At 39.2% G+C, this 21,891-nt stretch overlaps 1 protein-coding gene across 1 annotated transcript in view; it reads left to right on the top strand.

Annotated features, from left to right (window-relative positions):
* PDE4B (phosphodiesterase 4B) overlaps positions 1-21,891 on the top strand; it is a 420,748-nt gene that overhangs the window by 5,851 nt on the left and 393,006 nt on the right. The gene's annotated exons all lie outside the window — the stretch shown is intronic.

Raw genomic sequence — 21,891 nt, 5'->3', positions numbered from 1 at the left:
GCTCTACATATAATTATTCCTAGCTTCTTCTTATTACAATACCACTTTACTAATCTCAGTCTATGATTATGTATGAGATAAAACACTTCATTATAAGTCAGAAAAGGAATGAAAATTATACTGTGAGGGATGGTTGGACTGTTTTGCAGGGTCTATACTTGTAAAAAGAGGCTATTTTAATCTAGGGTTGAGAAGTTAATCAAGTACCTATAATCTTATAACTGTGGTTAAAATTGTGCCGTGATGCTGCTTCAAATGTGTGTTTTATCATATATTTAATAATCAGCATTTTCTTTTTCTCTTTTTTTTCTCTACGTAATTTTCAAATATTTTCCACGAACGGCCTGCTTACATAACATGGAGTTTTATCATTAAAATGAAAAATATTCTCTCTCTCTATATATAATTTTAAATTATAAAAATATGGTATACTTTTTGTTTAAATCATTTATGAAGGAGAAGGACTAAACATAGTCAGTCCTTAAAATCTGGTTTTTATGGTATGCCATATCCACTTGGTACATGCTGAGCTCTGCAGTGCTAATGAGTAGCCCAATATATACCCATTGAATAATGCAGGGCACTTCTTAGTTGGCGGTTATCAAATCCACTCAGAATTAGATCACTGAGACTCTGGCTATTCTAGTTATTGACATGAAATGGTTCATCAGACAGTCTGAGTGTGATACAGAAGCATGGTAACACATTGTAGGGAGAATGGGTTAAAAACTTGAGAAGCACTGACTTACCATCTTCGGTTGAGCTGAATTAACATCAGAATAGTCATAGCCAATCACGGAGAACTAAAATGGGCACATCACTCCCAGATCACTTACTCAATTGCATAGCTTCTGTAATTAGTCTTGGTTATGCTTCTGCAGAATTGCAGATTTGGAATTGTAAAGAATTCCACAGATTTATTTTTCAGCAAGTTGGCACTGGTACAGTTGTACCAGTTGTTACAATATTGAAATGCTTTCATACCAGTTGGTGAATGTATGTTTTCCTGAGTTCTCTGATTGCCCCTTGTACCATCCCAGACGTAAATTGCTCACAATCCAGCAACTAAAGAGGTGATGACTGGCACAGCGGGGGTCTGGTTTTGGCAGGTGTTGATGATATACTTTTTAGAATAACAATCTGGATAAAATGTACCTTGCAAATTTTGAGTTTATTTAACTCAAGGATACCTTGAGAGTTGTGGAATTGTCCTTCCCAGAGAAGTATCAAATCCTGACGGACATTTGGGACATGCTTGTCTATCTCTCTCAGTTGAGGGTATTAATCTGTACAGAGACAGTAATAACACTCACCTCATAGGCTATTGTGAGGGTTAAATATGGTAATCTCTATAAGGTACCTATTTTAGTAAAAAGCACATGTTAGGTTATCAACAAATGTTAGTTTCTCTCCTCTTGAACATTATCCAGTAAAGCCTTTTGAAAACTAGAAACCATGTCTCAAGTATCAGTGCCCTCATGCTGGGTGTTCATAGTTCAGATTGAAATGGAGGATTTAGCCATTATCCAGAGAGTTTATGTTGTGCCATTGGTAATACTACACGTTAGTAATTCATTCATAGCATGTCTTTTATTTCAATTACCTGCATACTTTTTTAATATAGGAGAGAGCTAAATTTATTTTTAAATATAAGTAACTAAAAGCATTTCTATATATTCCTTAAAAACGTTGTCACCAGAGTATTGATAGTTGCCGACTGATAGAATCTCTGGCTGAGGAATCTGACTGAAAGACATTTGATTAGAAGTGAGGAAGTAGAGCTTCAACTATCATTATTGCCATCAACTTGATGCAAGTTCACAGATGTAAAGGATACAGCCTATGACCATATGTGAGAAAGAATTATACTGACCACTTAGCGTACTGAGAATATGGAATCAACCTCCACGTCTAAACTGGGGGTGAGCAAACTTACTGTGAAAGGCCAGATAGTGAATATGTTTGGTTTTGTGGGCTTTGCAGTCTCTGTCCTGACTATTCAACCCTGCTGTGGTAGTGTGAAAGTCACTGTAGCTAATGCATAATAAATAAATGTAGCTGTGTCCCGGTAACCCTTTATTTACCCATACAGGTAGTGGGCTAGATTTGGCCTGCCAGTCAGTTTGGTGACTCCTGATCTAGACTGAAAAAGATCTCCTCTGAGACATGACTCTTGCTCTGATAATTGTTTTGACAGTTACAACTGGGTGAAACTGATCTTGAGTTCCTGGTTAGTATGGTAAATGAGCCATAGGTATAGGGCTGTGTGCTAGAGATAAAATTTTTTAAAGCTAATGAAGGACTTTGAGTGAGTGCAAATGAAAGGTGGTACCCAGTGTATATAAGGTTAAATAGAAAACCGCTAATATAAACTTAGTCCTTTTTTGGGGAGAGCACATGGATGACAGTTTCATCATCCCACAGAAACCCAAATGAACAAACAATGGAGAGATAGTACCTACTTTTCAGAGTTGTGATGAAAATTAAAGGTAATGTGTGTGATACGTAGAACATAGTAACCAGCACTTAGTGGTTGTTTTGATGTTGTTGCCGTTTTTATTGTTGATGTTATTGTTATATATAGACCGAGTAGCCAGAATTATGCATTATCTATTGTTGGGGATTCTGGGGGAACTTCACCCCCTGAGTTATTGGAACCAACTTGGAAATATGATGAAAAAAGAAGTCAGATATGAAAACAAGGTGTTACATCAATTACTGATAAAATTGATGTTGGAATATATAATCTATGTCTGTGGGCAAGAAGGCTTCTTACACTGAACACCAGAATTATACAGACTTACCACCCAGTAGCAGGAGATGCTGGGCCTGGGCAGCCTCCCCTTCAGAGGGAGAACCTAGCCCTGTAAAATGTGTAGCAGGGAAGAGCTGTAGAAAGTCTGCTCATCTGAGCAAGTACGGGGGAAGGACTGAGTTGTGCATACCCACCTTTTCCTTCTGGAAACACCAACACAGATTAAATTATGCCTTCTCCCTGAGGAAGCCTGAGTAAGGATCTAGAAGGAGGCTGGGACTATTAAACTGGTGGCATTCCTAACACTTGGAAGGCACATCAAAGAATGGGAAAAACATATTCTTTGCCATTCCCCCGATTGTTTTCATCTTCCTCTTAAGTCTGGGGTCACCCCCAGGGATGTGGCTGTTCTTTAGAGGGACAGAGCAGGAGAATATCATTAGGACAGTGTGACTGCCATCTTTGTGAGCTTGTTTCTCCAATATCAGTCACTGCTTGAGTATGTAAAGATAATAAATCTGAAACCGAAGTTTCTTGCCCTTGTAAATTAAAGCTCAAGGAAGTTAAGGCCTCAAATTTATTCACCTCACCTTCTTAATTTTCTCATTTTATTAGAGGGTCCTTCCGCCTTTTGTAGGGTGAGGGCTTCCTAAACAGCATGAGCCTAAGTCATCTTCCACTGTAAGGCTCCAGTTTTCTTTGGTCCCATATAAGTTGAATTAGTCCAGTACCACATCTATGGTGTCTTCGCATTTTAAATAGTTAAAGGAGTTTATTGATTACCACATTTATCAAAGCAGTGTCACTACAGCCAGATTTAGGAAATAAGCCAATACTCAGCCTTGAAAGTCTACAGTTAACTTTATATTTTTATATCTTATAATTTTAATCTTCCTCTGTGGGGATCTTAGAATACTTTACTTCCTTCTAGCCAGCCTTCCCTGTTTACAGTTTGTTTTTATCTATTTTAATTATCTTTTTTTTTTTTACTGCACAGTACACTAGCATTATTTTTGCATTTAGTCTTTGATTTATATTTAGATGTTTACCAATATCTTTGCTTTTAGTTCCTTCTTGTATCTCAGACCCCCTGGGATCACTTGCTTTTTTGTTTGGGTCAGTCCTATGGAATTTATGCTTATTTTTTTATTTGGCTGAAAATGTCATTTGCTTTCATTCTTGAAAGCATTTTTTCCCATTGTGTAACAGTTACTTTATTTCAACACTTTGTAACTATTTTCCCTCGTCTTTTGGCTTCCATTGCTATTGGGAAATTGGCTGTAAATCTAATTGCTTTTCACTGTAAGTAATCTGCCCTTTTTTGTTTATTTGTTTCTGAATTTCTGAAGTCCAACTTTGATGTGTCTATGGGTGGGTTTCCTTTTATTTATCCTGTATGGAATTTACTGGACTTCTTGAATATATAAATTGGTGTCTTTCTTATGATATTTGGAATATACTTTTTCATTTTCTCTTCACATATTTCCTGTGCCAACCTCTCTCTCCTCTGCTTTTGACTTCTGATTAAATCTACTTTGGACCTACTTCTTTATTTTCCATTTTTGACAATCTCTTCCATTTTTAAAAAAAATCATTTTGTCTTTCTGTGCTGTATTTTTGTTAATTGCTTTGATTTGCCTTCCAGTTTGCTAATTCTCTTTTCAACTATGTCTAATTTTCTGTTAAACCTGTTATATTTTTTCAATTTTTGTTACTGTATTATTTATTTTTAGAGTTTGTATTTATTCACTTTTTAAATATGTTAGATAATTTTATGTAGTTTTCTATTCTGTGTATGTGTTAATTATCTATTGCTGCATAATCAATAACCTCCAAAACTTAGTGGCTTAAAGTAACAAACATTTATTATCTCACATTTTCTGTGGATAAGGAATCCACTTGTGGCTTAGTTGGGTGCCTCTGACTTAGCCTCTCACAAGGCTGGAATCAAGTTACTGGCCAATGTTGCAGTCATTTCAAGGCTTGACTGGGTGGGTGGGATCTGCTTCCATGTTCATTTGGTTGTTGATGGGTTCAGGTCCTTATTGCCTGTTGACTGGAAAGAAAGAGTCTGGCTTCTCCTGTGTTATTCCCTTAAAGAAGATTATAAATATCAGTTTGCTTGTCTTCCATCTTCATTTGCCTGAAGGCTGTGCTTTGCTTCTCTAAATGTTTCAGCTGTGAACAGGATGATTCTATTTGGGCATCTTTAAATGAGGTGTGATGTCCTCCATGTTAACAGTCCCAGCTTTTACCTCTATTGGGGAGAATGGTGCCATTTTCTCCGTTGCTGGATGGAGGGCTAGAAGCAATTTCAACTGTTCTTATTATCACAGAGGAGGAAAGTGGTCAGTCGGCTGGGGTGGTGACTCAGAAACACGGGATGTGCTTTATTGCTCCTACAATGTGTCACAAGTTTACAGTCTGATGAGGTTTTCGATAAAAATATTTAACACTTCTGAGCTGTCTCTCCACTACAGATCCTAAAGCCCTGTTTTAGAGATCAAAATACCCACAGATGCTGTGTGTAAATGCCACAGATTCAACAAAAGCTGGCACGAGGTTGGGAAATTGATGACGCACACATCTGTTTAGCTCCCACCAGGCTTTACCACCCACTGACATTTTTTGGCTACAGAAACTGTATTTGTGATTTGTGCCTTGAGCACTGCTATCTACAAGTCAGCAATTCACAAAGCACCCCCTGCCCCAGGTCCCCATCTCAGGTATGTGAGATAATGGACGATGATATTTAAAATCAGCTGTCATCCATGCCACTCATCATTGCTTATATATCCTGTTATCAAATCAAAATTCTCTTGGAATATGGGAAGTGCGGGTTTTATGCAGAAAGTACTTAGGATAGGATCTAGCCTGTATGATTATGACAATTGGTGTAATACTTTACAGTATAGATAATATTCTCACTATCATACATTAGAGTATATAATGTCCTTTCCATCTCCTATTTTATTTAAATTTAATTCCACAACAACCCTGTGAGGTGGGCATTATTTCTGAAGGTAAAACAGAAACAAATAAAAAATGACTTCAAATAAAAGTATAATCATTGGAAAAAATCATTTCATACTACAGAAAGAATTTATTTTTGATGTTTGATGGCTGACAGCTTTCATTTCCCCACCTCTCCCCTTGGCCTCACATCTAGGAAAGGTTAAAAAAATCTGCACCCACTCCCTTACCCATAATAAATCCCTAAGCCACTTTCCACCCCCCTCTCAACTTTGTTTCACTTTAGATAGAACCTGAGCTCTTCTCCCTGTGGAATTCTTTTGCTTTTTGCTCTGTGAATAGTAAACTTTATTTCATAGTTGTTATTCCTACATGTCATTCATCCTGACATCCATAAATTCCTGGTAGGGAGCAGCCCAGCATCCAGCAGGGGATGCTAGGTGCCCAAATAAAACAGGTTTCTTAATTCTAGATAAAGTAATGGTGCTTTGTTCCTTGAAACATGTGGTCATTGCAGAGAGCAACAAAAAAAATATTGTGCTTAACTCATGGCTCAGAACTGAAAGATGAACAAGACATGATCTCTGTTCTTCCCTTCAGTAGTAATAGGCCATAGAAGAGGAAGATGTTAAATTAAAAATCACAAAATAATATCATTGGTAGTATGTACAAGATACTGTGGGAATGCAGAAGAGTGAATGGCTATTCTTCCTGGTTTGGACAGTATGCATGTAGACACATAAAAGCATGAAAGAGAATGGAATGTTGAAAGAACTATATTCAGCTTTATTTGGCTGGAGAACGGGGTGAGTGAGGTGAGGTGTGGTTGGCAAGGCCCTTGAAGTCTCTGCTGGTAAATTATCCTGAGGATATTGGTGAGCTATTGAAGGGCTTTAAGAAAAGAAATAAAAGAAGACTGTTCCTATTTTAAACAGTTAGCTTTGATGGCAGTGTGGAAGATAGATTGGCGTCAAGACAGAAAAGTAATTTAGAAGGACACGACTTACGTCCAGTGAGCGGTGATTGATGAGGGAGCAGAAGGCAAGCTGAGGGCAAAGCACAAACTGACACCCCACAACCCCCAGGTGCAATCTGTGTGACATTCCCTAGGCACTCCTGGGTGCCCTAAAGCTAAGGAAAAGAAAAACAAATGGTTAACTATATTATAGATACCACAGTCCTTCAAGACTTGAGCCTCCCTCAGTTTACAAATGTCTTAATGATTTACAAGAAAAAAGGAATCTTATCAATAACCTAACTTCCAGAAGGAAACGCAAATAAAATTAGATGTCCTCACAACCTGCAGCCCATTGACAAATCCTTGAGGCAGGCGGAGTCTAGTGGTCCTCCAGGAAGCTCCCCGACTGTCTTAATGTTAATGCTTTGCTAGAGGGAAAAACAACTTTAGCTTGACAATAGGAAGGCCTCTGGTATCCTGTGAGTTTTCTTTAGCACATGAAAATCCTTTTGGAACCTCCCTATCTTTACCTCCCCCAGTCCCAAAGTATGTAGTAAGTCACTCCTCACAATGCCCTGCGGCCGGCGCAGCCCTTTCTGCCCAGGGGTTCTGTCCCTGTGCTTTAAGAAAACCACCGTCTTGCACCAAAGATGGCTCAAGAATTCTTTGTTGGTCGTTGAGTCCCGACCTCACCCCACCAAACCTCACCTATGTTCAAAAACTACATCAGCGATGATGGGTGAGTCAGGACAAAGGCAAGGAAAATGGTCAGAGGAGGATGAATGTACCAGGTACTGTTCTAGGAGTTGGGGTATAATGGTGAAAAAGGACAACCTCTTTTTATGAAGTTTGCATTCTAATGGGTGTGTGCAAGAGAACTCCCTAATATCTAGTCTTCTTTCCAACCGTAAGAAGACTCCGGAGTTGTAACTGAGCACTTGGCTACCCAGGAAGTAGACTACCTTTCAGCCTTTCTTGCAGGTTCCTCTTAGTCTAGGTGGAACCTACGTTCTGGCCAGAACATGCCCTCGAAATAAAGAGGCATCCTTCTCCTTCATTCTCCCGTTTTCTACCAGCTGGAATGGCCATGCGGTGGTGGGATTTCTAGCACCTTGTGGCCCAGGTGAAACCACAGAGTTGATGATGCGGCAAAACCAAAGGGGCCCTGAGCATGTGACATCTTCATGGAAATGACCACACCAGACTGGATTTGAATGTGAAGTAAATACAATTCTATTGTTTTGAGTTTCTGTCTGCTACAGCAGCTGAACCTGTATCATACGTAATACGGGGACACAGAGACGATTATAGTGGAGGTTTACATAAAGGGGATGCCCAGATCATGGATCCCACAAAGCAGTCATCTAAAAGTATAAATAAATTATATGTAAGTACGTTGTATACAGCTGAATCTGTTAAGCTTAACATATTATTCAAAATAAGTACTAGCTGTACTTAACATGCAAGGAAGAGCTTTACTAAATGCCCAAGCTCGTCAGTCACTTGCTCCTCAGACAAGAGAGACCTACTTGTGCAAGGAATTTACACTTGGGTGTGCCAGCGAGGGCGATGAAAGGGAGACTGGGAGCTGAATATCCCTTTGTTACGTCTTCTCATCTGATGTACTTCATTATGTCATCTTATTATCTGTTGTAGTTATAAATCCTATCTCAAGTAAACTGGTTAGTTAATAAATAAAGATATGAGTCTGTTTACTGAAGTCCAAGCCGATTACAGTAGTGATTATAATAATTAACAGAAAATATAAGCTGAAGCAACGTGAGGAAGGAAGCAAACAGGGCGATGTGATAGAGTAACGGTGAGCTGAGCAAAGGAATGATATTTTAGATAAGGTAGCTATAGAAATCTTCCAAGAAGAGATAATATTTGATTGATAACCCAAATGATAAAAAGCACTTAATCGGCAAAAAGTGTGTGTGGGGGTACTTCATAGGCAGAGGGAACAGAAATGTAAATGTCCTGAGGTGGGAAAGAGCCCAGGATGTTTGAATAGGAGAGAGGAGTCCAGGGTGGCTACAGCACAAAAGGCAAGGGAGAGGAAGACTGGCTGGAATTAGAGAGACAGGGAGCCGCTAGATTACCTGGACATTTATGGGCTAGAGTTAAGGAGTTTTGTTGTATTTTAAGAGCAATGAGAAGCCCTTACAATGTTTTAGACAAAAATGTGACATGATCTGACTTTCAAAAAGTATTTTGTATATGGGTACAATGAATTGTAGGGGCAGAGTGGAAGCAGAGCCTATTGCAGGAAGGTGATTTGAAATAGGGTGATGCCAGAGGAGATGGAGAGAAGTGAAAGAGTTTGTGTTGTTTAGAAGGAGACTGATAGGGCTTGCTGCAGAATACATGTAGAGGTCTGGGAAAGGGAGAAATCAAGACCCAATGCTATGCTTTCTGCCTGAGCAGCTGGGTTAATAGTGGTGACATTTGTTGAGATTGAAAACGCCTGGGGAAAGATTTGGCTGGGTGTGGGGGTAGGGTAAACCAAAAACCTATTTTGTTTCAGGAGAACTTTGGCAAAAGTTTCCAAGGGATCTCTTATGCTCCATTGGTTCCATAGCCAAGCCAGGCTCTTAAATTGGTTAGAGCAGTTGTGAGCCTTTGAAGAGGCTGGCCCTGGGTGGCATCAGGGGAGTGTTAAACTCTAACAGAACATTATACATCATTAGTCTACTCGTTGTTATCTTGACCAAGAATCAGTACCTGACTTCTGGTTGTCCCTGAAGATGAGCAATGGACTCTCCCAGTTCAGCTATAACTCTATATGTTATACATTTCACCCACCTGACTCTTGGTTAAGGCTTCTTAATTATATATTGCTCATTATCATTCGTTTTCCTGAATCTTTTGCACCATCTATGGAACAACAATAACAAAAAAGCAAAAATACAAATGCTAAAATATGAATTATTTGTTTCATCCAGTAGAGCATAGGTATTGCTTTAAAGAAATACTTCAGTTTTCCAAATATCCAGCACAGATATGTTTGTACTCATGCACATGTTCATCAACCCTTTTACTTCCTTTCATCACCAAATTGTGAATTTCAGCTGTGTCAATAGATTGACTTAATATAAAGATTAATTGATTGTCAAGTAAATCTAGTTCCTCCTCTGGCCAATCAGCTTTCATTGGAAGAACAACATGTGGGGGCTTTAATTTAATTTCCCAATACACTTGATCATTGATATCAGTGTTATGATAGTTTTTTAAAAGTCTTTTTTTTTTTTTAAAGATTTTATTTATTTATTCATGAGAGACAGAGAGAGAGAGAAAGACAGAGAGGAGCAGGCTCCCAAGGAGCAGGGAGCCCGATGCGGGACTCGATCCCAGGACCCTGGGATCATGACCCGAGCCGAAGGCAGACGCTTAACCATCTGAGCCACCCAGGCACCCTATATCAGTGTTATGATAATTTTTTTAAAAAATCAAATTATTTTTACTAATTACTTCATTATTATACCAAATAGTAGTTACATTATGAATTAGGCTAAGATCATTACAGAATGTCAGTTAGAATTAACTTTCTGGCAAGAGTAGCCCTTGCCTACGTAACAAATTGTCATGGACTGGAGTAGAAATTTAAGGGCCAGATCTCAGTAAGTTCTGATTTCAAGTCTCTTATCAGCATAACCATATGCCATTTCATACTACAAGATTGTGCTGATACAGGTTCCCAAAGGACCTTATGTTTTAAGTGATACCTATATTCCCCTAATCTGTAAAATTCTAGTTAATTGTTCTACATTTCCAATTCTGACTAACTGTACTATTCGGTTATGTTTGATTTTTGTTATGCATAGGGACTTGGCAGTTAGAGAGCACCTAAACAAACTATGTTCTCCATTTAAGAATTTTACTCCTTATACTTTTGCTACCAACACCCTGGATGATAGTCCTTTAGATACTTCTGCTTCCATCTGAAGGAACATACTTAACAGTCCCTCTTTGGTTAGTATGAATGCTGCTTCCCATATTTGTACTCTAGTAGTTTAAGTATCCGTTAAATTTTTATCCATTTTTATAAAGCTGTGTTATCTGCCCAGGCCATTTGCCGTTCTTTTCCCTACTCCTGAAACAGCATAGTACATAGTACAAAGTATAAACAGCAAGTACAGACCAATACATCTTTTTCCTTAGTATGATTCTTTGTATTAGGGTCAAATTTGGCTTGTCTTATAACTTCTGGATCTGTGCCAACTTTCCCAGTATTCATTTAGAGCATTTTGGCCAGGGCTGGTTCTTGAACAAACATTTTATTATCATAGAATGTGTATTGCTTAACTACAGGTTGAATATATATTTTGGAACCAAAAATGTTGAATTCCGCATATAGGTACTAGTAGTCTCCAAATATATTTTGTTTGAGTATGTGCATTTTTAGGTGGAGGTCCAATACACTGTCAGATTTTTGAAATGTTAAAAATTACTGTTCTCGGATAATTCCTTTACTAGATGAGCTTTCAAGAGGAAGAGTCCATTATGTTGTTAGATCCATTCATATTCTCCATCTCTACCACTCTGGCCACTCTATTCATAAGACCACTGATGATTCTACAAGGTGCCCAAGTACAGAAACTGGCTGACATTTACTGGCCAAGTCGTCTTTGATGTTTTTAAGGTTTCTTCTGCAGTGGATTCTCTCTGGTTGGCATGAACATGCCATAGGACAATCTCCACACTTGGTGCCCACTCCCATAGGCCCATCCACATGCCTCTTACCCAGACCTTCTTATACCTAGTCTTCAAATCTTGCTGGTTCCAGGGTCCTGATCAGTCAGTCAGCCCAGTCATTAAACCATATATCCCAATGCCAGGCCACTTTTCTTTTTCTTTCCCTAATTGGTATTTTTCAGGGCTACTCTGTAGTGTAACAGCAATTTATTGTCAGCTTATACCCCCATACTGGACCCCATTCTTGTACCAATCTTGAACTTTTCCCTTCTTCATCAGCAGATCACAGAAAAGGCTCCATGTGTGCATAGGTGTGAAATAGGGGAGAAGCATGGCTACAGCAGTTACAGATGACGTGGTGATTAGGGACATATTTGTGCCATTCTCTTATACTCTCTGGACCTGCCCAAATTTGATCCTAGGTGTGTTGCATTCCTATTATGGTGGATTGCTGCTGGAGTCACCTGACCTTATGATTTGTTGGGTCTGTTAGTATCACTGGTGTGCTGGTAAATGTTTAGTAATCATCTCTGAAAAATACCATCCTAACTTGTAGCATTTGCTGAGTTTTGTGGTATAAATATTCCCACCATGGCTGATTTCAAGCTGCCAAAATCTTTCTGGGTTTCGTTTCCTTCTGGAACATGCATGTCTTCCTAAGGTGTCCAGAACACTTGCTACTTCCTGCTCTTCAGGTATGACTAACATGACATCATCAATATAGTGGGCCAGTGTGATTATCTGTAGAATGTCCAACTGGACCGAAGGCTCTTCTGACAATATTATGACAGAGAGCAAGAGAATTGACATAGCTCTGGGGCAAGACTGTGAGTGTGCACTGTTGTCTGTACATGTGAATGTGAGCTTCTTCTGATTCGTCTTCCTTGATAAGAATGAAAAAGAAAGCATTTGTCAGTTCAGTGGTGACATACCAAGCAGTCAAGACTATTAATCTGCTCTGGTAAATATACCTGGTATATTTGGTAAAACAGCTGTAATTGAGGTGAAGGTGCTTGGTTAACTTGTGGTAGTCGATTATAGCCTTCTGTAGATTATTTAGTTTCCACAGGGATAAGACTAGTATATTAATAGGGTCCTACTTGGGGCCACCACTGCTCTATCCTTTAAGATTTTGAGAATGGCACTGCTTTTTGCTATCCCTTTGAGATGCTATTGTGGGTTGAACTGTATCCCCCAAAAGATGTTTTCAAGTCCTAACCCCTTGTACCTGTGAATATGACTTTATTTTGAAAGAGGGTCATTGCAGATGTAATTAGTTAGGATGAGGTCATACTGGAGGAGGTGGGCCCTGAATTCAATATGACAGGTGTCCTTATACAAGATGGAAATTTGGACACAGATACAGATATTCAGGGAAGATAGAGGGAAGACAGATGAGGCAGAGACTGGAGTTAGGCTGCCATAAGCGGAGGTATGCGGTGGGGGCTGCCAGAGCTGGAAGAGGCAAGGAAGGATCCTCCCTTAGAGGCTTTGGGCAGAGCATGGCCCAGCTGACGTCTTGGTTTCAGACTTCTAGCCTTCAGAATGGTGAGAGAATAAATTTCTCTTTTTTAAAGCCACCCGGTTTGTGGTACTTTCTATAGCAGACCTAGGGAACTAATACAGAGGTGATATAACTATTTTGTAAAAATTATTATCCTCCTGGAGGGATGGTAAGAGTACTCTCAGGATCGTCCTTATGGCTTTCCTATAATAACGGCTCTGACTTTATAATTCAGAGAACAAAGTGAGAATTCTGCCAATTGCCAAGTATATTCATTCCAATTATATGTTTGGAAACCAGGGAAATGACCATCACCATCAGTACTCACTGTAAGACAAACATAGTTGGAACTCAGTTTCTTAGCAGACTTCCGTATACCTCTACTCTTTTTTTTTTTTTTTTAAGATTTTATTTCTTTATTTGACAGAGAGAGAGAATGAGAGAAAGGGAACACAAGCAGGTGGAGTGGGAGAGGGAGAAGCAGGCTTCCCACCGAGCAGGAAGCCCGATGCGGGGCTTGATCCCAGGATCCCGGGATCATGACCCGAGCCTAAGGCAGACGCTTAACGACTGAGCCACCCAGCCTCCCCCCAGCCCCATACCTCTACTATTAATGAAAGGTCATGATGGTGTTTGGGATCTTTGGCTAACAGTTCAATCTGTATGCAATAGTTTTGAAAGATCTGAGTAATCCACAGAGCTAGCTGTGGTATTGCGGGATCTTTCCTTTTCTTTAGTTGTTGTGTTCTGGGTCAGAGAACTGGGCATGTGAACATAGCTCTTCATTGGGGCTGATTGACCTCAAACTTTTGCTCATGTGTTCTTGATCCCCATTGCAACATACACACATACTTGTACCTTTTTTTGGCTGCATATCTATCTTGCTCCTAGGGATGAAATGTTTTATAAGTCAATTCCATAAATTTCAGGCCTTGCTGACTCATTCTGGACTTGTTGCAGTTTCTAGTAATTCTGTTTACCTTCCTTCTAATGGGTATATGCTGCCACTGATGTCCGCTATTCTTGGATTCTAGCATCTCAATTGCTATTAGGGAATGCAGTACTAAATAATATCTCCTGTCATTATTCCTAGCCTATTGAATGATGTGATGTCTTTCTAACCTCTCTGCCTTGGTAGAGGGAGTGTTCCTGTGACTTCCTAAGGAACATGGCCAGCCACAAGGTTTTTTTACCTTAAAGAGTAGACATGCTTCTCTGAGGTTTTAAACCCTTCCCCCATACTTTGATATAGCAACTGTGGCATCTCTGTGTTGTTTAATATAGGCCTTTGCCTTTTTCAGGTGTTCAGGGGCCATTCATTCCAACAGCCTATTACAACTGCCATCAGGATCTTTTCTGGGGTATTAAACCCTGTATCACTGGAAAGTACCACTGTATTGACAACTCTCCCTAATTCAGCTTTATTTCCTGTTTCCTCTTGACCTAGCCCCACCAGAAACCATTCCTATTTCCTCAAGGTGGCATCTCTTTAGGCATATACTTTCTCTTTTGCTTTAGCTGGCTAAGCACTTCCTAGATCAGTTTATACTGCTATTTGACTTTAATTATGAGCCAAGAGAGGAGGTGAGGCTAATCATGAAAAGGGTAAGAAATATCTTCTAAGGCACTTGCCTCATTTGAGAACTTTGTAGAATTTCAAGCATGTGTGGTGTGACTAGCTCCATCTTCTGATAAGGGGGAACTGGCCATTTCTTTAGGCCCATAGGATCAGAATTTGAGGACTAAGAAGTTGAGGGTTTTGTTTTGTTTTTGTTTTTGTTTTTTTTGAAAGAGAGGGAGAAAGCAGGGTGGGGCAGAGGAAGAGGGAGAGAGAATCTCAAGCAGGCTCCACACCTCAGCATGGACCCGGATGCTGGGCTCAATCTCAAAACTGTGAGATCATGACCTAAGCCTAAATCAAGAGTTGGATGCTTAAACAACCGAGTCACCCGGACGCCTCAGGATTTGAGATTTCTAACTGTGACTACACAGATAACCCCTTCCAAGTGTCAGGTTCCCAATTCTTCCCCTTTAGGGCCCTGAGTTTGTGTAAGAGAGTAGCTTAGGCCGGGATTCAGCCTTTCCTGAGGCTCTGCTAACAATTCAGTCCTGTCCCTGTTCTGCTATGACTGTTGTCCAGCTGCAGGAGCATAAATGCACTTTAAATGCTGCCATGGAGTCCCTCTTATGGTCACACTTTGATTTAAATTGTTCATTAATAGACCCGAGCCTACCATTTTCTCTTTTCAATCTGTGGTACCTAGCAACAAATAACCAATTCCACAGTCTTACCGTTATCATGTTTTCATACCTCTAAAACACCCAGGATGTTGTTCCAGCTATTGCAGCCCCTTGCACCTGTACCCATCACAGGCTGTCATAGGTGGAAGCCAGAAGAATGCTCTAGCATTCCAAGAACGACCCATGTTTTCCTTATTTCCTGTGATGGGTTTCTCATTGACATCCAGCCAGAAAATGGTCCAATTCTGAGATTCCCATATTTAGAGTCTGCTTCCTTGGGAACACTTCTGGTGTCAACTGTCTTAGATTGGGTTCCTTAGAACAAACCTGAGATAAGGATTCTTGTTTAAGTGCTTTTTGGGGAATATACTCTCAGGAAAAGGGAGGTGAGGGAAACAGAACAGGGCAGGAAAAATGGCAAGCGCGAATGTGGTCTCAGTAGGGGTTAGCTTCAGTCTGATTCCCACAAGATATTCCAGAGCACAAATGACATGACCAAGCCAGTCTCCTATTGGGGCAAGTGGGCTGACCTTTTGAATTCCATGCCAGCAGGTCACTGGCCGGCCGAGTAAACCCTGGTTGGGGGTGGGGAGAAGTATAGCTTCTCAAGCAAGATGCTCCCATTCTGTCCAGGGCAGTCCTCTGTATTTTTATCTCCAAAAATCACAGCAAATGGGACAGGGGTGTACCATCCAGAGTAGGGGATGTGGGCAGTCACCAACAGCATCCACCACAACAATGTAGAGCTGTTATTAACTGCAATAATCAGCAAATTTTTTGAGTTATTCTGTATATAAGGAAAAGAAATGTATTTCTTTAAACTGTTAAAACCTTCTCTAGGCTTCAGTGGGAAGGTTGTATTTATCTTTCCTTCTTTTTAGTGGGATTACACTCAATTCCACTGATTATAGAACCCAAATTTCCAATTCACCGTCTTTGACTAAGGACCCTCACACCAATGAGATCTCCCCTCCCCTCCCCAAATTGGGAGTGGTATTTCCCACTGTGACCTTGGTTTATTTCATCAATTTTTCTCTCCCCCTTTTACCTTTATTTTTACTATATAATGATTGGAGTGAGAGATTATAAGAACAAGTTCCTTCAGATACATTGTCCCATTTGGAATGGCCTTTTTACTTTCCATGCACAAGTGAAAATGTCTCTAAACTAGTATATATTGTTTCTGAAAAGGGGACAAAAAGTAAAAAAGGAAAGATGAAAAGGATGATCCAAAAGGAAGGTACTGGTTGAGAATGAGACTTCTATTTCCTATTTTTTTTTAGTGTGAGTTTGGGAATTTGTGTTTTTTGCCAGGAAAAAAAAAAAGTATAACTTCAGCTCAGGGCTTCAGTATTCCTGAAGGGTTTGTAAATAAGTCATTGTCTCCCCAGTTGACAAAAAGCAGTATATGATTAGAACCATCCTGTTCTTTATTCCCCAAGCTCTGAGAACACTGTGGAATAAGTAGCCTGTGCTCCATAAACACCAGAAAAATGGTGGTGCATGCAGAAGTGCTTTGAAAACTGAAACTTCACATAAAAATAAGGCATTATGGCTGCTTTAAATTAACCTCTCCGAAGTCTGTACTAAAGTTGTATTCACATTATATCCCTTTTCACCCCAGACATAAATCCCTTGTTCCAGCCTGAGATTCTTCCTCCCTCTTGCTGCAGTCCCTTTTTATTTTCTCTTCCTGAGGTATCAAAATTCCACCCATAATTCTGGTTCGAATCCCCGCCGTAGGAAACAAATTCTGATACTCCAGGATTTGACAACAGAGGGTGCATCTCGCTGTGGGGAAAACCATACTGGAAACCTGTGGGCCTCACTCTTGTCTACTGAGATTCTCCTGCCTCAGGCGAATTGCTTTTCTTAGGATGGCGTCCTCAAAGTGTGGTTGCCAAGTGAGAGTATTAGCAACACTAAGGAACTTGTTAAAATGAAAGTTATTGGCTCCAACCCAGTCCTATTAAACTAGAGACTCTGGGTATGGGGCCCACCATCTGTGTGTGTGTGTGTGTGTGTGTGTGTGTGTTTTTTTAACATTCCAGCTAATTCTGAGACGTTGCTCAAGTTGGAGAATCACTCTCTGAGGGACTCTCTTACTGATCACCTTTGATACAGTTTTTCTGGCCTCAGGAAGTGCTCCCTCATTTAGCACTCAAGCCAAATGAACCCTTAATTGCCAGAGCACAGTTGAAACATTTAAACTAACTTTCCTAATGGTTTGTCCATAATAAAAGGAAAATGAATTTCTAGAGTAAAATATAATTAGACACAATGATTCATAAAATATGGAAATGTGTTATAGTGGTTAAAAGCACCAGTATAAACTTTGAATCCAACTTGTTACTTAATCATGTTGGTATTAAGGCTCCGCATCTGTTACATGATGATAATAGTAATACTTGCTTCTTAGAGCTGTTGTAAAAATTAAGTGAGGTGAAGAAGGTAAAGCAATTAGCAAAGCTCCTGACTCATACAAGGTGTTCAGTAAATGGTAACAAATTGTATTTTGCTTAGTCATCATCACTACCTAGCCCCTCTTTGCAGTGGATCTCAGCCATGAGTTCTCAGGCCACCTCCACAGGGCATGGAACGTTTTCATCCTTGGAATTCAGAAGCACCCCTAAGCATGTCTAGGGTCCTTGGTGTCTAGGCCAAAAGAAATGCAGGGATTCTCTCTCCCATGTCTGATTCCCATAGTCCAAATTCCAGTTCACGGTCTCAACACCCTCCTCTTATCCAGGCTATTGTTTTTGGGAAACATCGGGCCCATCCCCACCATTTACAGGCCTTGGAGCAAGAGTACAAATTAAAGGCCCACACAACATATATTTATAGTCATAATTTACAGAGCAAGCCTAAAAATGTTTTATCCTCTGTATAGGCAGGATAACAGCCCCCACAGTCCCTGGAACCTATGACTATGTTACCTTACATGGTAAAGGGACTTTGCAGATGTGATTAAGTTAAAGACCTTGAGATAGGGAGATTATCCTGGATAATCTGGTCAAACGTAATCACCAGGGTCCTAGGATCCTTGTTAAGGGGGAGGCAGTAGAGTCCGAGGAAATGTGACAACAAGCAAAAGTTGGAGTGGTACGGTGCCATGAGCGAGGAATGCAGACAGCCAGTAGAAGACAGAAAAAAGCACGGAAATAGATTCTCTTCTGGAACCTTCAGGTAGAATGCAGCCCTGCTGACCCATTTTGGACTTCTGAGCTTCCGAATTGTTTGGGTAATACATCTGTGTTGTTTTAAAGCCACTCACTTTGTAATAATTTTTATAGCAGCATGAAGGAATCCATAACCCTCCTGCTTTCATAACAGTGAAATAAAAAAATGTGGATGTATGCTTTTATAAGACTGCATAGTGGCAGAATATCAGTGATGATTGAATTTAATGATTGTTTTGTGTAGTGAATGGTCTGTGAATGACCCAGTGATATTTAAATGAATAATAAAATGAATTCCTTAATTATTTTTATTTCAGTTATTTTTCTTGCCTTTATTTAAGCATAATTATGCATTATATTGTTCAAAGAACTTGTTTTTAATAGACAGGATTGCTAAATTAGACCACCTTGAATTATTGTAAGTTACCTTACAATTTGGAGAAATTTGGCTCTACTAGGGCAGGAGCAACTGAATTATGATTAAAACTCTTAAAGAATACTTAGATTTAGAAATAAACTATTAATTTATATATCATGTTTACATATTTTAAGGGGATGACATATGATAAACTATTATGATCTCAGGAAAAAAATCCCCAAATATTTAACTTAAGCAATAGATTACTGTCCAATATAGATGTGTTTTCTGACATTTATAAAGTAATTTCTAGATGCATAGAGTTCTACTTAAATTCTTTTTTTTTTTCTAATTTTTTCCAATCCTGGGATGTTAAAAGAAAATGCAAAAAATAGAAGTATGATGCTTGATTTGTTAAAACTTTCACTTCAGTTGAAGTTATAGGATGACCTGGAGTGGCCAGAATATAGTCTCAGGTTTATTTGTACACATATCTTCTTCATTGTTACACAAATGTTTATCTCCTTTTTCTAATTTTTTTAGTATTTTGTTGGCATGTCACTTTGTTGCATATTTCACACGCAGTTTATTTTAATTTGGAAAAATTTTTTTCAATAAATTTAAAAATGCTTTTTATTCTTTTAAAAATGAAAGTAGCCAAACCCATAGCTGTGTTTGTGTTCTTGTGAAGCTTTTGCTAAATCATCGATGGCAAGCAACAATTCATATTAAATAATGATGAATTATTCCAAATTTAAAATTAATTATATCTTCACCAAGCATCTCAATTTGTTCCTACTTGAGGATATTCTGTCATTTTGCTTATTTCTTTTTAGGCATCCTTTATCATGTTTAAATAAAATCTTAAACAGCATTTTGTTGGCATTCCCATCATGTGCCATGAGTGGTTTTAAGGATAAATTTGATAAGTATCTTATTAAGATGTTTTATTTTAGGTAGACCTGTACAGTATTGTATGCACTATTTGAATTGTTCACAAACAGCCCAGTTGTGACTGTATTTTCTAGTAATAGATTCAAACTGTGCACTAGCTGTACCAGGTACAAAGAATGCTTCTGGAATTTTGGCCAAAATTCTGTCTTGAGAAAACTTTTCTCTTGCCAACTATTTAGCACCAGTCACATAGACCTATCCTCAGTAATATTTCAAATTATTTGGGGCACCCGGGTGGCTCAGTCGTTAAGCGTCTGCCTTCAGCTCAGGTCATGATCCCGGGGTCCTGGGATTGAGCCCCGCGTCAGGCTCCCTGTTCAGCGGGAAGCCTGCTTCTCCCTCTCCCACTCCCCATGCTTGTGTTCCCTCTCTCGCTGTCTCTCTCTCTCTGTCAAATGAATAAATAAATAAAATCTTTAAAAAAATATTTCAAATTATTTAAATAAAATGGAAATATATTTGATATTTTTGAGAATTTTATTAATCTTATTATTTTATGAAAATAAAACTATTAAAAATTCTAGGGTTCCATGTCTATCTGGTTGCCAGTGTAAAAAAAATCTGTATCACGCATCGAGCATTTTACATCTAGGTTTCCATATATACCAATTTATTGTTAATACAGATAGTTTAATATTGCAGAATGTTCCACAGTTTCCGTGTGCAGCTGTTGAAAATACTGCTCCAGTTTGTGAGTACCTTGAGCACCATGAATAGATGCGTGGCATGGCTGGAAAATGATATAGTATAAGAGACTCTAGGCATTATTCTGTATGAGAGGGTATATTTAAGTAATATCTTTTCTTTTACTGAAATCCTTCCCCATACTCTGAAGCTATGTCTGTCTCAATGGCAATGCACAGACTGTAAACCTTGAAGTATTAAGACATAATGAACTCTTATTTTGAGCACTAGGACGAGAACTCTAGAGAAGTGCTTCTCTGGGGCAGGGAGTTTATGAACTACCCTCTAGGGTTAAGCATGGTACTCAGTGGGGGAACATCCACCCTTTTAGGGGCTATTCTTTTCTCTCCCCTCAGAAATGTGTCTTCCCCCTTTTGCCCGCGGAAATTGATGGTGGCAAGAAAGGCATAATCCATTATTGCAGAACATCATCTTGAACCATGTGGTACTTCTCTGCAGGCTACACACACACACACACACACACACACACACACACACAGAGTAAAGAATTGTTGCGCAAGCTTGTATTAATAACAGAGAGACTCAGGATTCAAGCCCAGGTTGGCTTCACACAAAGCTTGTTCTGGTACTCCAGCCTGTTTCCTTAAGAGGAATATTTCTACTTCTTTCTCTCATTTAATTGTCTAACATCTTAGTCATACCTTTTGTCACCCAAAACCACTTCATATTTTGCTTCTTTGGGGAAGGCCTCTCAATCCCCTTTGAACTTTGTAAACATAATTCTGATGTTACAAGTAGCACATGATTTAAGGATGATATGCTAGTCTCCTACTGATCTTTGAGGACGAGGAGGATCTTTTTCATTTCTGCATTTCTGAGACCTAACAGAGTGCCTGGAATCTATTAGGAGCTGAACAAATAATTTTTAACTAAGTTAAGTAGAACAATAAGAAAGTTATTGATTTTAAAAAAGAAATCTACCACCATTGGAATTCAGCAAATATAGAATCATAAGTTATGGGCATGACATTCAGAAGTCACTCAAATGTCTTTGGGTTCCAGACTGATTAGCTGCTGGGATGTTTTAAGAGGAATCCTGAGAGAATTCCAGTTTTCTTCAGTAGTTTATTCAAATATGGGTTGTTCCATACTGTCAGCAATTTCTTCCTGGTATTTCACCTGAGGCAGTACTTCTAAATGACGTGCAGCAGCTAGCTCTGAGAGCGCGGACTTAATTGCCAAAGTTTCATTCTGATCCTGGGGTATATTTTAAGGTTTGAGAATATTAAACTCAGCACATTTTAAAGAGCAGTATTTTTAGTTTCTTGGGCAAATGGTCCTGTTTTAATTCAGGAAACAAAAGGTGTAGGTTTAACTAGCAGTGAGAGAACTTCCCTGTTTCCTCTCTGAAGAATTTCCACCAACCGTTCTCCTTTTCAAGCAGAAACATTCACTCCTTCCTTCCTCCATGTTCTCAAAGCCATTTCATTGAAAACACACACATGTAGGTCCTCAGGCACACACATAGACACACAGAGTATCATATCACATAGGAATTTAGATGCAGATGTAGAAAGAGATACAGATTGTAGTTCTTTGAGTTTCTGAAGATTTCCTCCTGTGTGAGTG

Source organism: Callorhinus ursinus, unplaced genomic scaffold (assembly GCF_003265705.2).
Source record: "Callorhinus ursinus isolate GAN/ISIS: 27379988/994484 unplaced genomic scaffold, GSC_fseal_2.0 scaffold9, whole genome shotgun sequence".
Taxonomy (NCBI): Eukaryota; Metazoa; Chordata; class Mammalia; order Carnivora; family Otariidae; genus Callorhinus; species Callorhinus ursinus.
The sequence above is the reverse complement of the archived record's forward strand: the minus strand, read 5'-3'. Positions and strand labels throughout refer to the sequence as shown.